Genomic DNA, 14,493 nt, shown 5'->3' with positions numbered 1-14,493 from the left:
GGGCGGGGAGACGCTGCCCCACAGCCCAGCCCACTCAGGGCGAATCTCTGCACGCGGCAGGGCGGGTGACTGCCCGGCCGCCCAGGTGCAGCCAGCGAAACGGTGCGCGGGCGTCCGGCGAACGCTCGACCAAGTCCCAGAGCCGCCCGCGGCGGGCCGGGTGGGCGTGACGCCATGACGCAAGGCACGTGGGTGGCGCGCCGAGGCGGGGCGGGGCGGGGCGGCCGGGGGGCGGGGGCGAGAGGAAGAAGTGGGAGGAGGAGGCGGGGAAAGCGGGGGCTGAGGGAGGGGGAATGGCAGTTGTGGTGCTGGTTCACCCCAGCAGCCTTCCAGCCAGAACTGCGGAGGAGGTCTGGGGAGCGGCCGTCGGGCCCCGGTCCCTCCGCTCTCCCCGCCCCGGCTGAGAGGCGCCGCTCGCCGCTGAGGGACCCCCCGCACCCGCAGCGCTTCCTCGGGTTCCTGCCGTCGCTCGGGGGAGATGGGCCTGCTCGCCCGCAGCTCTGCGTCGCCGCCGCTCTGAGGAGTTAAGGTACGGCGGGCACCGCAGGAGGTTGCACCCGGGAGCGGGCAGGGTGGCTCCGGTTTCCGACCCGACGAGCTCTGGCCTCGCGCCCTTCCCCGGGACGAAAATGGATTCGGAAGCCCCGGGACTTGGGGGTGGGGGGCGAGAAGGCGCCCCCTTCGGCGCCCTGCGAGAGGGGCTGGGGCCGCGGCCAGCCGGCCCGGGGCGTGGGGGGGGGGGGGACTCGGGGCCTCGAGGGTCAGGCCCAGGACTGGCCCCTGGGTTGGCTGCGCTGGCCGGGGCGGAGCCCGGGTGTCTGTGGAGCGGGCAGCCGGCCCGGCAGTGTTGTGACTGCCGAGGCGGTGCTCCCCTGGAGCACTCGCCCAGCCCCTGAAGCTGGCGAGACCGGAGGGCGGCTGCCCCGGCGGGGCGGCGGGGGCGGAGCGCATTCCTGACGGGTGAAATCGGCTCTAACGGGACCGGCTTCCGGGCCTGGCTTGCACATTCGGGGGGCCGGGGAGGTCGGCCCCCCAACGCCTGGGGCTGTTGGGCAGGAAAGCCGGGAGCCGGGGCGGGTTGGTCCGAGCAAGCTACACCCCCGGTGAACCGTGGTGTGTGGCTCCGGGATCTTCCGGGCTTGTCTTCCCCTGGACCTTCGTCTGGGTGTTCCCGGCCCGCACCCAGCAAGTAATGCCCCGACTTTGCATTTCCAGCTTTTATCAGCTGGGTTCCACCCTGCCCTCGCCCCCCACCTCCAGCCCCACCCTTTCCACCGATGGACCGTGGAAAAAGAAGTTTAGGGTTCGTTAACCTCGCGTCAAGGGCAGTACATAGAAGAAGGAAGAGAGTGGCGGAGGCTAGGTCTGTGGGAGAGAGGAAGGTGGACTTTTTCCCCCGTTGGCCTTCGGAGGTAGAAATACATGAAGGATGCTTGCTTACTCTGCTTAATATTGGCTGTTCAAAATGTGGCAGAATGTTCTGTTACGTTGACGTTGGAAAGGGCATCCCCAGGTGTTGGCCTTAAATGTTAGTAAACAGTGGAGGCGAAAAGCTGCTGCTGTGAAATGTTTGTGATCTTTTCTTTCCTTTCTCTCTCTCTCTCTCTCTCTTTTTTTTTTTTTTTTTTTTGGTAAGAACATGGCTGTCTTTCTATTGTTTTCTTGGCTGCTTTTCTTATTTTAACCTAGATTCATTGACCGTATTGGCTCGATTAAACCTGATGGTATGCCCAAGTTTTCAGCTTTGCCTGTAACCATATCAGCGCACATGTTAATCACTTCTCTTTATAATTCAAGCCGCTACCGCATTTGCCTGTTAATGCGTCTTTAATGCTGAACTGTCTGAATCAAATAAAAATCTACATATTTTTCTTTATATAGAAAATGGTGATCTTATCTTTAAATGTTTTTTCCTAGCTGTGTGCAATTCCATGGTGAGGATTTAGAATTAACTCTCGGTACTTAAAAGAAGTGGTTTTATTCTTTTTTGCATAATTTTATCAGTTAATTTTTTTGTTCTGCTTGGTAATGTTCTTTCTTTATTACTGTATACGATATAACTAAAGTTTTAAATTTCATGTGTCCATGGAAAATATTTAAACGTCATTGAAAAATGTCTTTCTAAGGAAAAAAAATTACACTTGGCAACTGACGTTTAATGTTTTTTTTTCCAGTATCTCAGTCTTCCAGGAGGACTCCTTTAAGATTAATTTTTTAAAACTGCAACATCATTTTAGGTGTTGAAACACAACCCAGTTTTTACTGTCCAGATAGTAGCTACTTGAAATTATTGTTTTATATTTCAGTTGATCATTAGCATTAATGCAAAAACCTATCCATTTTATTCAACCCATGTTGGAGTTTGCTTTTTAAATATTAATGATGATTTGTTGAATTTTTGGTACCTTTTTACTTATTGTTGCTTTATTTTCTTCCTGACATGAGGGACACTAAAATTATTTGTTTTTTAAAATACCTCAGCATTTTAGTGGAAAGTAAATATTCTTCTCAAGTGTGAACATAGGTGAAGTCATAAAGCAGTTATTTTTGCAGTTGTGACGGTAAGACCCTTGAGGTCACCTCTCTATTAGGTTCAGATGGAAGAATACTGCTTATTATTAAGTTGTTAAATGGAATTAAATATAGGTAAGTTGAGGCATTTTTAGACCATTTTAAACAGTCTGAGTAAATTATGGCATGTTCTGATTTTATTTTAAACACTTAGGTTTATTCCAGAAATTCTTTGGTTTCTAATCATTTCTTACACATTTTCTTTCTTTTTTAGTCTGGAGGGCACTGATGATTGAGAAATGTAGTTTTCTGGAATTTCCAAGGGGAGGAAAAAAGGCAAGATATCTGTGATAACATAAAAGTCCCTAGACAAGTGCTGGGCACTGAGTAAGCCGGAGATGAATTTGCTGCATTTACATCTGAATTGCTCACTTACATCTTCTCTACTCAGGTTCTACAGGAAATCTTGGGAAAATGTTTTTTCTGGTGGCACTAACAAGTGACAATTGATTGTCAGTTACAGGCTGCTTCTTTCTAAGCTTATGCTCTTTTTGTTATTGCCTTTTTCTTAAATAAATGAAGTCCAAAAACTTTAGCATATTTTGGGCTGAAGGCCAAAATAAAGTTGAATTTCTAAATTTATATTTAATTGCATGTTGTATTGTATTTGGCAAATGAGCACACTATATAGCATAGTAGCAGTTTGGTGATTGTCTGAAAGGACCTAGGATCATACATGGAGTACTCTAGGTTAAGTAATGGCTTTGGTTTAACTCCTGTTTAGCAAAATGTTAATGGGATTACTAATGGAGAATAGCTAGGTTGTCCTTACCTGGGCAGTTTTTTTTTTTTTCTTCCAAAAGTAGTTAACTCTTTTTCTGTGGTCTTTTAAAATATATTTAAGTTGAAGATGTCCGTTAACTGACAGAAGATGCATAACATTGAAATAATATATGCACAACCACACCTGCACAGCTAAGGACTGAGGAATAATGTTCCTTTGCTAAACACATCTGTATTTCAGATGGTGGTAGGGGACATGGTAGTGAAATCATCTGGGTGTCTAAAACCTGGATACTTCATTTATTTTTCAAGAGCTATCATACGTCAGTGATACTTTCCAAATTAAAGTGGGAAAAATTAGCACATTTTGATAGTCATTTTTGCTTGCGTTGCTCTCTGTTGTAGTAATACCTGATGACTTTGTACCGGTAACATTGTTTTCTTAAGCCATGCCATTAGCCTTAGACCATTAGGTAGCCTTGGTCTGTTGATGCTAGCTAGTATTTTATATTAGAAGTCCTGTTCAAGAAGATTTTGTTATGTGAAATTTTCAATAAGACATAACTGATGAGGAATTGCTTTAATCCTGTTTGTGCATTAAATTATGAAACAAAATTCTATTCAAAAATAACCCTATTTTTGTTTTACTCCAAAAGAAACTTGAAAATTGAATCTTTGCTTCAAAAAACTGGAGTTGGTCCCTTAAAATTATGGTACACTTATCTTTTTTTTTTTTGACAGAGTGGACAGTGAGAGAGAGAGAGAGACAGAAAGGTCTTCCTTTGCCGTTGGTTCACCCTCCAATGGCTGCCGTGGCTGGCGCACCGTGCTGATCCGAAGCCAGGAGCCAGGTGCTTATCCTGGTCTCCCATGTGGGTGCAGGGCCCAAGGACTTGGGCCATCCTCCACTGCACTCCTGGGCCACAGCAGAGAGCTGGCCTGGAAGAGGGGCAACTGGGACAGAATCCGGCACCCCGACTGGGACTAGAACCCGGTGTGCCGGCGCCGCAAGAGGGAGGATTAGCCTAGTGAGCCGCGGCACCGGCCAACACTTATCATTTTCAATCTCTGTCCTGCTCTGGGGACCCCTACGAGTAAAAATAGCCCTGTCACAAAGTTAGCTGCAGACAGGTTGCCAGTTGAACAGACACTCTGGTAGAGGCAAGCTAGAAGGAAGGAGCAAACTAATTAGAAGGAGCAAGAAAATAGTAGAAACCTTCCGGAATGTAATAGTGTTAGGCTTCAAGATAAATATATGTCAAAATATTAGAAATTGTCACAAAATAGATGGTCATTAATATGAATGTACTTGTGACTTCATAATATTGTCATTTGTCCCCGCCCAAATGGTATTCTGAATTAAATTATTCTTATGCCTGATTCAAAATGAGATATGTGAAAGTGCAAAAGTGTAAGAAACAATGCAGGCTCTATGATGGCAGGACCCATTCTTTTTGTTCAGTCTTAAGGTCTCAGCAATTACTCTAAAGCCTGACAATAATAGGTGTTGACTAAGTATTTGTTGAGTAAAGTATCTATGGTGTATGATGCTTATTTCATAACTTTCTCTACAGCAATGCTGTCCAATAGAAATATAACACGAGCCGCAAATACAAGATTTTCTGTACCACAGAAAAAATAAAATGAAATTAATTTTCATAATATAATTATTTAACTCAACATAAAAAAAATTTTAACATGTATTAATTCATGACTTTACATTGTTTTATTTAGATACTGAATAGTGTAACTCTAGCCACATTTTATATGACATGTTCATTTCCATGGAAAAATCTGTTTTTGATAGTCATTTTTTGTAGTCTTTTTTTCTAACTGCTTTTTGAGGCCAAATACAGAATTGTGTATGTCATTGAACTAGAATTACTAAGTTGAATTGAAAGTCAGGGTACCTGTCTTCTCATAGTTTTATAACTCCCAAATGACTGCCTCAATCTCCCTTTTTATAAAAGGAGGGACTATCTGCTATTGTCTGTTTTATTAGGTTAGTATGAATTAATTATGCCTTTGAAACATTCTGAACTGCTTAGATAAGACTGTTATGAAAGAGATCTCTTTATTATTAGTAACTTGTCTTAGCAAAGCTCAATATAAAAAAAAAAAAGGAAGTCCCACTGAGACTACTGCATATGGAGTGTCCTGTTACCTTTCACATTGGAATCAGTTTCAATGAATAAATCAATACAAGGTGCCTCTTGTAACTTATAGAATTAAAGAGAGTCTCATCTATTTTTTTTTTCTCATCTATTTTTTTTTTCTTTCCAAGCAGTCTTTTTTTTTTTTTTTTTTTTTTTTTTTTAATGTCTACCTTGTTCAGTGTTCAATTCAGGGTAAACATGACAGTCTCCTCAAACATAACTCTTTGATGAAAGCATTCATAATAATCACTTGGCTTTTAAAAATAGTTATAGTACATTATTGTAGATATTAATGTCACCTTGCGTTGCAATAGAACACCAGAACTTCTTTCTGCTAACTGTAATTTAGTACCTGTTAAGCAATGTTTGCCTCTCCTTCCCTCCTCCCTATTCTCCCTACCTCTGGTATGCACAATTCTGCTTAGCTTCTGGAGATCTTGTTTGTTTGTTTTCTTTTCTTTTATTCCATATAAATGAGAACATACAGTACTTTCATCTATTTAAATATTGTCAGAACTGGTTTTATTTTTACAATAACTGGGTTGTCTTATGGGCATCCTTATATCAAAATCATGAAATAAGACCCTTTGGAAAGAGGGAAGTAGTGTGAGTTGGTTGGAGAGGAAAGTAAACTAACCATTTAGGAAAGGCTGTCACCTCAGGGTTTGTGATGTATAGCAGTGTGACAGTAATTCTTTTATACAGGCCAAGGGTGGTGGTGGTTACCTGGTAAGCAGCTGAGAGACTTCTGGTTATACACTTAGCCAGATCAAATAGCTATCTTCTTATAGCAATACCTTTAAATTTTAGAAAATGATTTTTTTTAGTGGAAAATCAGTGTGACAGAGATCTTCCATCTATTGGTTCACTCCCTTTAATGGCTACAATGACCTGGCCAGGCAGTAGCCAGGAGCCAGGAACTCCATTCTTGTCTTTCATATGGGTGGCAGGGGCCCAGGTACTTGGACCGTCCTTTGCTGCTTCCATAGTTCCATTGGCAGGGAACTGGATTGGAAGTGGAGCAGCTATGATTTGAACCCAGCTTTTCAGGCTGTGACTTAACCTGTGTTTTGTAGCACCAGCCCCCCATCTATACCTTTTAATTTTGAAAGTAATTTTTTTTTTATTATGGCAAGCATGTAATACCCTTTTTTGGGTATTTGGCCTTGCAGTTAATATACTCACATTCCACACTGGAGTGTCTAGGTTCAACTCCCAGCTCTGACAGTAGTTTCCTACTAATGTGGTTTCTGGAAGGAAGCAGATGATGGCTCAAGTGCTTGGGTCCCTGCTACTCACGTCGGAGATCTGGATTGAGTTCCCGGCTCCGAGCTCTGCCTGATTCTTGTGGACATTTATGGAGTGAAATAGGTAGGTGAAGGGGAATCTCCCCTCTCTCGCTCTGCCTCTTCCTCTGAAATAAATTGATTAAAAAAATCTTTTGGCATTTTGCATAAATGTAGGATTCTTTCCTGAAGTTCTTAGCAAGTATTCCTGGAATGTTGTAGTGGGTTGAATGATAGCTCCACCTCAAAAGATATGTGCCCATCCCAATCCCCAGAATCTGAGTGTTACCTTACATGGGAAGAAAGATCTTGGCATATGTAAGTAAGAATCTTGAGATGGGTTCATCCTCTATTGCCCAGGTCTCCTCAAATGCAGTAACAAATTACCCTGTAAGCAAAAAGCACAGGGATATTAGAAGAGGAGGCAGTATAGCCATAGAAGCAGAGATTACAATAATGTAGCCACAAGCCAAGGAATGCTTACAGTGGGCTTATGGATGCTGGAAGAGGCAAAAAACAGATTCTTCCCCAGAGCTCTGGGAGGAAGCATGCCTAGCTGAGTTTTGGAATTCTAGCTTCCAAAACTGAGAATGAAGCTATGTTGTCTAAATTACCCAGTTTGTGGTTATTTATTTATTTATTTTTTTTGACAGAGTGGACAGTGAGAGAGAGAGAAAGGTCTTCCTTTGCCGTTGGTTCACCCTCCAATGGCCACTGCGGCCGGCGCACCGCGCTGATCCGATGGCAGGAGCCAGGTACTTCTCCTGGTCTCCCATGGGGTGCAGGGCCCAAGGACTTGGGCCATCCTCCACCGCACTCCCTGGCCACAGCAGAGAGCTGGCCTGGAAGAGGGGCAACTGGGACAGAATCTGGTGACCCGACCGGGACTAGAACCCGGTGTGCTGGCGCCGCAAGGTGGAGGATTAGCCTGTTGAGCCGCGGCGCTGGCCAGTTTGTGGTTATTTGTTACAGTGGCCATGGGACACTAATAGTAGTCAAAAGACTACAGTAAGCCAAAGGTCTGTACTTTATCTTTGATGTCATCCATTGTGATTATCAAGCAACAGATGGGGCCCGCATAGTAGTAGCCTAGCACTATGCTAGCTTGTATGCCTAGCTTGCAGCACAGGCATCCCATATGTGCGCAAGTTTGGGTCCTAGCTGCTCTACTTCCCATCCAGCTCTCTGCTAGTGTGCCCAGGAAAACAGTGGAAGACAGTCCAAGTGGTTGGACCCCTTCCCTCACATGGGAGACCCAGGAAATGCTCCTGGCTTCTGGCTGGCCCATCCTGGGCTGTTATGGCCATCTGAGGAGTGAACCAGCGGATGGAGGATCTCTCTCCGTTTCTCCTCCTCTTTCTTTAACTGTGGCTTTCAAATAAATAAATAAATCTTAAAGAGACAGACATCCTTCCTTTAGAATTCTAAATGTTTCTTAGAAGTAACAGAGAAGGTGACTTAATACCTTCCAGTCTAAGTGAACTTAAGAAAAAGATTATACCCTTGGCCGGCGCTGCCTGTGGTGCCGGCACCCCGGGTTCTAGTCCCAGTTGGGGCGCCAGATTCTGTCCCGGTTGCTCCTCTTCCAGTTCAGCTCTCTGCTGTGGCCTGGGAGGGCAGTGGAGGATGGCCCACGTGCTTGGGCCCTGCACCCGCATGGGAGGCTAGGAGGAAGCATGTGGCTCCTGGCTTCGAATTGGCGCAGTGCGCCAGCCATAGCAGCCATTTTGGGGGGGGGTGAACCAACGGAAGGAAGACCTTTCTTTCGGTCTCTCTCTCACTGTCTAACTCTGCCTGGCCCCCCCCCCCCCCCAAAAAAAAAGATTATACCCTTTAACATACATTCTGTTGTTTTTGTTCATGCCTTCCTTTATTCTCCCAGTTTACCCTTTTATTCTTTACTTTGTAAGATGTGGTTCATGTTTTAAACAGGTTTTAAGATACAATTCCTTAACAGTCTCTCAGCTATATTTTGTGTCCTTACTAGGTCCTCCTCTCCTCCACATCATAGTGTTGGAATGCCACAGGGCTCACTCCCTACATTTCTCTTTTTATTCCCTTCATGATTTCATCCACACTCATGATTAAAGATGCCATCCATATAACAAATTGCAGATTTACATCTCTAGGCCAGACTTTTGTCCTAAATTCCAGGTTGGTCAAATAGGAGTTCGGGTACATATTTCCACCTAGATAAAGACATCAAATTTAAGTCTGAAAATGAACTCCTGGTCATGGTTTCTCCCCACAACTTGTTTTTTATAGCCTTCCCCTTTCAGTTGGTAGCACTTTCAGTCTTCTCGTTAATCAGGCCAAAATCCTGTTTGCAATCCATCAAGAAATGCTAACAGTTCACTTTTCAAAATGTACATCAAAATATATCTTCATTGCTTCCCCTGGAGAGCCATCACCTTCTCTTTCCTGGATTATTGCAGTAATATTTTGTTTACTTATTTTTTTAAAAAATTTTATTTGAGAGGTAGAGTTAACAGTGAGAGAGAGAGAGAGAGAGGTCTTCCATCTGCTGGTTTACTCCCCAACGGCAGCAGTGGCCAAATCTGAGCCGATCTGAAGCCAGGAGCTTCTTACGGGTCTCCCACACAGGTTCAGGGGCCCAAGCACTTGGGCCATCTTGTACTGCTTTCCCAGGCCACAGCAGAGAGCTGGATCTAAAGTGGCGCAGCCAGGACTAGAACTGGTGCCCATATGGGATGCCGGCGCCGCAGGCAGAGGATTTACCTTCTGCGCCATTGCTCCAGCCCCTGTTTACTTATTTGAAATACAGATCAGCATAGAAGAAGAGAGCACACTCTGTCTTCTGCTACTTCACTCCCCAAATGCTTGCAACAGCCGAGGCTAGATCTGGCCAAAGCCAAGAGCCAGGAACTTAATCCTGGTCTCCTATGTGTGTGGCAGAGACTCAAGCACTTGAGTCATTACCTGCTGCCTACCAGAAGGTGCATTAGCGGAAAGCTGAATCCGAAGTGAAGGTGGGACTTGATCCCCAGCAATCCAATATGGATATGAGCACACCAAGTCATGACTTAGCCCACTGTACCACATGCCTGCCCAAATTGCAGTGGTTATTACACTGTTCATGCCATCTCCCTTGCCCTGCCACTGCATTCTCCTTACCCCCTGTTATTGAGAGAGCGCTCTCATCCATTGATTCACTCCCTGTCTGCCCACCATGGCTGGAGCTGAGACAGCCCAAAGCTGGGTGCCAGGAACTCGACCCAGACCTCCCATGTGGGTGGCAGGTACCCAACTACTTGAACCTGCTGCTCCCAGGATGCACATTTGCAGGAAGCTGTAATCAGAAGTAATCAGGAGTAGAGCTGGGACTCAAACTAGACAGTGATATGGGGATGCTGGGCCAAATGCCTGCCCTGCATCTATTTGTTACAGTAAAATAATCCATTTAAACTATCGCCATCTGTTTGGAGGTTGTAAACTGTCTTAATCTGTTTAGAGGCACCCAGAGTTTCCCCTTCTTTCTTAGAATAAAAACCAAAGTACTTACAGTGACTGATAACCCATACAACCTGGCCCCATTGCATTCTGCCCTATCTCATATTCTTTGCCTTGCTCATTTCCCTTTGGCCAGATTCTAGCTTCCTATTTGGTCCTGTCAGGCATGTTCCTCCTATGGGGCCTTTGCAAAGGCTGTTGCCTCTGTCTTGGATGTTCTTTCTCCAGATTTCCACAGGGCTAACAACTCCTTTACCTCTTTCACATCTTTGCTGAAGTGTCACCTTTTCAGTGAGACTCTGATCAGCCTATTGAAAATTATAATCAACACTAACTTACACTCCTGACCTTTTTTACTCTGCTTGAGTATTTTTCTACCTTTTAGCACAGAAAAAAGTCACATTAAAATATTTAGATGAGGCCGGCTCCGCAGCTCCCTAGGCTAATCTTCCACCTGCAGCGCCAGCACCCCGGGTTCTAGTTTTGGTTGGGGCGCTGGATTCTGTCCCGGTTGCTCCTCTTCCAGGCCAGCTCTCTACTGTGGCCCAGGAAGGCAGTGGAGGATGGCCCAAGTGCTTGGGCCCCTGCACTGGCATGGGAGCCAGGAGGAAGCACCTGGCTCCTGGCTTCGGACTGGTAATCACCCGCCATTTGGGGGGTGAGCCAACAGAAGGAAGACCTTTTTCTCTGTCTCTCTCTCTCACTGTCTAACTCTGCCTGTCAAAAAAAAAATTAGATGAAAAATTTAAAAAATTGTAAACTTCTATATAAACCAATGCAGTTTTTATTAGTGTATATTTATAATTATTGAGCTAGAATGGTTTATGGATATAAGATAGGACTTGGTCTGTGAAAGACAATAAGGACTTTTGATTAGAAAAGATGAAGAAGAGTATTCCAGGCAGAGACAAGCATAGTAAAAGTCATGGAGGTGAAATTACAAAGGTTTTTTTTTTTTTTTTTTTTTTTTTTTTTTTTTTTTATTTAGCAAATGGGTCAGTTGGCTAGTGTGTGGGGTTTTTGTGTAAGAGAAAGACAAGAAACTAAGTTTAGTCTGTGGAGGGCTTTGAATTTCATGTAAAGTTTGAGATTTAGTCTTGGAAAACCAGTGGAAATTCCTAAGCAAGGAGGGCGATGTGATAAATCAGACACCAGCAGGTTAGAGAAGGTTTGGTCTATGAAGTAAGGTAGCAGAGTACTGAGAATTTGCCTTTGCTTAATTAGCTGTGTAGATAAATCACTTAATTTGTAGACCAGTGTTCTCCAGTAGAGCTTTGTTTGCTGTCCATTGTGGCAGCCAGTAGCCATATAAAACTATAGAGCAGTTGAAATGTGACTAGTGCAATTGAGGGGCTGAAATTAAAATCTAGGTAAATTTGAATAGCCTCATATGTGGGTAGGTGTTTGGTGCAGTGCTTTAAGTTGCTTTTTGGGACACCTGTATCTCAGAGTATGTGGTTCAAGTCCCATCTATTAGACTTCCAATCTAGCTTCCTGCAAATGCATTCCCAGGGAGGCAGCAGGTGATGGCTCTAGTACTAGGATCCCTGCCACCTATATGGGAGACCCAGATGGAGTTCTTGGCTCCTGGCTCAGCCCTGGCTATTGCAAGCATTTGGAAAGTGAACCAGGGTATGTTTCCATGCTTCTCTCCCCTCTCCACCCACCTTCCTCCTCCTCCTCCCCAATAATAAAATGGAAAATAAAAATTTGAATAGCTTCATGTAATTAATGGTGACATATTGGACCAAAGTAGCTCTAGGCTTCATTTTTTCTCACTTATAAAATGTAAAGTTTAGTTTAGAATACTAGGATAGGTTCCATAGCCAAGATTTCAACAGTTTGCACCCACACAGATACACAAAGTATAAAGTACTGTTTGAAGACTAGTTTTACCATGAATTCTCATAGTATAACACATCAAGGACAGAGGTCTTACATGGGGAGCAAGTGCACAGTGAATCCTGTTGTTGATTTAACAATTGACACTCTTATTTATGATGTCAGTAATCACCCGAGGCTCTTGTCCATTATCTACTTTTAACTTTAGAGTATTTTTTGTATTAAAACTGTGTGTATGTTTTACATTAGAATTATAGCTCTCTAGAACTAAGGGACCGGAGATGTTAACTGAGCTTACTGCCTAAGTTTTCAAATAATTAAACTGAAATTCAGAAAACCTGGACAGACTTGACTGAGATCTCATGCTAACTAGGTTAACATTCTCTTCTGTTGATGTACAACAATGTGTATTTTAACTGGCTGAGGAAATTTGATAGCTAGATATCTTTTATGAACTTATTTAAACTCGCATGTCTTTGAGTATTTGATTATGCCTGGCATTTTACACACTACTTTCTCTACTATTTCCCTGTTGGTGTATTGTTTGCCCTTCTTATGAAAGAGGACCTGGAATAAGCAAGCCAAAATATTTTTAATTTTTTAAAAGAGGAAAATGGAATAATAGTTCCTCCTCTCTATAACAGCTACTTTTTGTAATAAATTGGGTAATGAATATTATGTAAACAAAAAGCACCATTTTGTTATACCCCCAATCAAGAATAGGCTTAACTACATAAATGTGGCAGGTGCATGTTTGTGAAGCTGTTTGAGAAGAGCCATCTCTTTTGGGAGGCTTTGTAGCATATTGAAACAGTGTTTGTTTATTGTATTTTATTTATTTAAGAGGTAAGGAAAGAACTCCCATCTGTTGGTTCATTCTCCAAATGCCCACAAGAGGCAGGGTTGGACTAAAGCAAGCCAGGAACTTCTCCCATGTGAGTAGTTGGAACCCAACCACTTGGGCCATGGCCTGCTGCCTCTAAATGCTAATTAGTAGGAAGTTGTAGTAGGGACTGAAATCTAGGCACTCTGATGGAATGAAGATATTTCAAACAGTATCTTAACCATGAGATCAATAATTTATTCTGAACTTTTGGTTTCTACTTCAAAAATCACAGAAACCATCTTTTTTTAATACAAAAAATTGTTTATAATAACTTCAGTATAGTTCATAGATACAATTCAAAGAATATAATGATATTCCCTCCCTCCCTCTCTCTCCTTCCTTGTCTTTCAGTTTTTGAGATAATATTTTTTTTGCTTTAAAAACTTTTTATTAATATAAGAACCAATTTTATATGTTTCATAAATAAAATTCTAAGATAACCATACTTCCCTGTCTTCCTGTTCCTCCCTCCCTCTCTCAATCCCCTATCTTCCCTTTGTTTCTTTTTTTCCTTTTAATTTTTGCAATAACATAATTACAAATTACTTTATAATCACAGGCTTAGTGTACCACTTAACCGTAATGCTCAACAAGTAAATAGTTGAAAGACAACTGTACTACAGGAGTATAGACATAATAAAATCATAAGATGTCAATTTCATTCTTACACTTTTTTGTGTATTCTGTACCAAAGAAAACATGATATTTGTCTTTTTGGGACTGTCATATTACACTAAGCATAATGGTCTTCAGCTGCATCCATTTAGTTGCAAAAGACAACATTTCATTCTTTATTATGACTGAGTAGTACTGTCCATTGTATATTAATAACATTTTTTTTCCCAATCATCAGTTGGTGGACATCCAGGCTGATTCTGTATCTTAGCTATTGTGAATCGAGCTGCAATAAACACAAGGGTACAAATAGCTCTTCCATGTACTGACTTCATTTCCTTTGGGTAAATTCCCAGGAGTGGGATGGCTGTGTCATATGGTAAATCTATATTCAGATTTCTGAGGAATCTCCATACTATCTTCCATAATGGTTGTACTAGTTTATATTCCCAACAGTGCATTAAGGGTAACTTTTTCTCCACATTGTCACAAGCATTTATTATTTTTCAATTTTTGAATAATAGCCATTCTAACTGGGGTGAGGTGAAACCTCATTGTGGTTTTTATTTGCATATCCCTGAAGGCCAAAAAAATCCTGAGCATTTTTTCATATGTCTGTTGGCCATTTTTGTTTCATCCTTTGAAAAATGCCTGTTCATGTCCTTTGCCCATGTCTTAACTGGGTTGTTTTGTTGTTGAGCTTCTTCAGATCTTTATATATTCTGGATATTAATCCTTTATCAGTTGCATAGTTTGCAAATATTTTCTCCTATTTGATTGACTCTTTTGTTTGTTGAGTGTTTCCTTTGCTGTGCAGAAGCTTCTTAGCTTGATGCTATTCCCATGTGTCTGTTTTTGCTTTTACTGCCTGTGCTTCTAGAGTGTTTTCTAAGAAGTCTTTGCCTCTGCCAGTATCTTGCAGAGTTTCCCCAATGTTTTCCTC

At 42.8% G+C, this 14,493-nt stretch overlaps 1 protein-coding gene across 5 annotated transcripts in view; it reads left to right on the top strand.

Moving 5' to 3' along the window:
* Positions 1-274: 274 nt before the first annotated feature.
* The window catches only part of RNF19A (ring finger protein 19A, RBR E3 ubiquitin protein ligase), a 66,506-nt gene continuing 52,287 nt past the window's right edge, over positions 275-14,493 (top strand). Inside the window, exon 1 of one of the 5 annotated variants that reach the window (XM_051843960.2) lies at positions 275-529. The gene's annotated coding sequence lies outside the window, so the exon portion shown is untranslated. Of the gene's footprint in view, positions 530-1,215; positions 1,413-14,493 lie in introns of those variants that run through there. The other 4 variants (XM_070075367.1, XM_051843961.2, XM_070075368.1 and 1 more) reach the window with 4 other exon arrangements.

Source organism: Oryctolagus cuniculus, chromosome 6, assembly GCF_964237555.1.
Source record: "Oryctolagus cuniculus chromosome 6, mOryCun1.1, whole genome shotgun sequence".
In the NCBI taxonomy this organism is placed as follows: Eukaryota; Metazoa; Chordata; class Mammalia; order Lagomorpha; family Leporidae; genus Oryctolagus; species Oryctolagus cuniculus.
The sequence above is the reverse complement of the archived record's forward strand: the minus strand, read 5'-3'. Positions and strand labels throughout refer to the sequence as shown.